This window comes from Pteropus vampyrus, unplaced genomic scaffold (genome assembly GCF_000151845.1).
Source record: "Pteropus vampyrus isolate Shadow unplaced genomic scaffold, Pvam_2.0 Scaffold31, whole genome shotgun sequence".
Taxonomy (NCBI): Eukaryota; Metazoa; Chordata; class Mammalia; order Chiroptera; family Pteropodidae; genus Pteropus; species Pteropus vampyrus.
In genome coordinates this window covers 7,953,078-7,955,445 of record NW_011888812.1, presented here as the reverse complement: position 1 = coordinate 7,955,445, position 2,368 = coordinate 7,953,078, and the positions used below count along the sequence as shown (strand labels likewise).

The 2,368-nt window shown below is 37.7% G+C and overlaps 1 protein-coding gene across 1 annotated transcript in view; it reads right to left on the bottom strand.

Annotated features, from left to right (window-relative positions):
• The window catches only part of EXT2 (exostosin glycosyltransferase 2), a 129,985-nt gene that overhangs the window by 120,235 nt on the left and 7,382 nt on the right, over window positions 1-2,368 (bottom strand). The gene's annotated exons all lie outside the window — the stretch shown is intronic.

Here is a 2,368-nt window from a genome sequence, read left to right as displayed (position 1 = left end):
ATTAAGAAAATACCACCAACATAGCAATTTAAATCTCTGAACTAATGATTTGAAAGTAATTTTTACTGTTCGGAGTGATTTCTTCTCCTTTGTTTACTAAGTCTTTTTCTTTTCAGTTTGTTTTCTTCCCTGGTTTAAATCTGAAAGGAATTAAGAGTCTTAAACTAATATAAGAGAGCTCGATTATACTAAAGAGATTAGATAAGAATTTATTTCAAGCAGTCTTAAGAAAGGTAGGGGCCCAGCGGCAGCCAAGCGGACCTAACAGGCCTGATTCTCATCGCTCACTCAGTCTGTCCCAGGCTTTCTCAACAGTAGCATTGCTGACATTTGGACCCAATAATTCTTTGTTGTGGGGAGCAGCACTGAGCACTGAATAGGTTTAGCAGCATCGCTGGGCTCTACCCAATCGATGCCAGGGGCACCCTGTGCAGAACAGAGTTCACACAGCAGGCCTGACAGTTGTCCTTTGAAAGGCTGGCACCTGGCCGGTATATGGGCACTCCACTTTTGGGAGATTTCCCATCATCCTCAGAACTGATGAGAACTGTGCCCAAACTGTTTGTACAAAAAATATGTTTCACACTGAAGACCTGCTCTCCTTCTGGGAGTCTGGAATTTCGGCACATGCCAAGCGCAGACTGTCCATGTGATCAGCTCCCAATAAAAAGCCTGGGCACTGAGTCTCTAACGAACTTCCCGGCGGGCAACATTTCACACACACTGTCACGACGTATTACTGGGGGGAATCCAGCACATCCTGTGTGGCCCCACTGGGAGAGGGCCCTTGGATGCCTGCACCTGGTTTCCCTGGACTTCGCCCCATGCTCCTTTTCCCTTTGCGGACTATGCTTTGTATCCCTTTGCTGTAATAAATCACAGCATGAGTACAACTACATGCTGACTCCTGTAAGTCCTCTCGGCAAATCATCGAAATTGGAGGTGATTTTGGGGAACCCTGACATACGCCCTCAGACATGACAGTAAAAAATAGCTCCACGTATTACCAAATGTCCCCAGGGGAACAAAATCAACCATGCCCCCTGTTGAGAACCACCAGCCTAGCCATACTTGGTCCAAATAGGCCTTCGATAAAGATCTGAGTTGAACTGAAGTGAACTGAACTGAACAAAACAATTTTCAAAACAACTTCAGGAGGGAAAAAGAGAGTGGAAAGCAAAAGATTAAAAAAATTTTTCGAAAATCACACAAGTGATTTAAATTTAAGTAAATGCTCACAGAAACAGCAAGCAGAAAAAGAAATCTTTTTTTCAACGCCAAATGATTTTTCTCTACTTATTATGATTATTCATATCTTGTGCTACATAAAGATGCCAAATTAAGATCCTAGGTAAATGACAAAAACTTATACTACTTTGAAGGGTACAAACTGGGCTAACACAGATCACCCTTTCTCAATTTATGGAAATTCAACCTCAAAACATGGCATTGAACTATACCACTTTCTCCAGTTACAAATTCTTTATAAGAATTATTTTTGTATTTTCATTTTGTGACGACCTCCCAAAAATTACGCATATTTTTGCTCATATTTAATGATGAATAGTACTAAAAATTTTTCAATGTTCAAATTTGTATTTAGTGGGCTAATGAGAAAAGAGGAAGACTTAAAATGTAAATCATGTAAAGCAAGTATAGTAAAATGCTAATGACAGAATCTAAGTGATGGGTATAAGTGTTTACTATAAATTTTTAAAATTTTGTTGTCTGAAGATTTTCATAATAAAATGTTAGGGGAAAATATGAATCATGCATCTGTACCAGATGAAGATAAATGATGTCACAATATGCTATAAGAAGCTTCCTGTTCAAATAGAAAAAGTGATAGGGAGAAGCACATCATTACCCAGCATGCAAGAGTATAGGCATGCTAAATCCAAAAAACCATAATTAACTCCGTATTTGCCTGGAAAAATACAATTCAGTTTCAAAGAAAAAGCCCAAGCTATCATGTTATATTGATCTGAATGTTATTAGTTCTGTAGACTTGTTTATGTTTACTTTATAAATGTTTTAGTTTTGTAGTTGTATAAGCACGGAGTTTAGATCATTTTTTATTTTTACTTATTCAAGTTGCATTATTAAAAAAAAAGTAATTAAAATTCAAGGGAACTAGAATAGCTTAAAAAAAAAAAAAACTTTGAAAAAGAAGAACAAAGTTGGAAGACTCACATTTACCAGTTTCAAAACCTACTACAACACTACAATAATGAAGACCCTGCAGTAGGGGCATAAGGACAGACATATAGACCAATGGAACAGAATTGAGAGTCGAGAAATAAACCCACATTTCTATGGCCAGTTGATTTTCAACAACGGTGCCAAGATCATTCAAGATCATACAAAA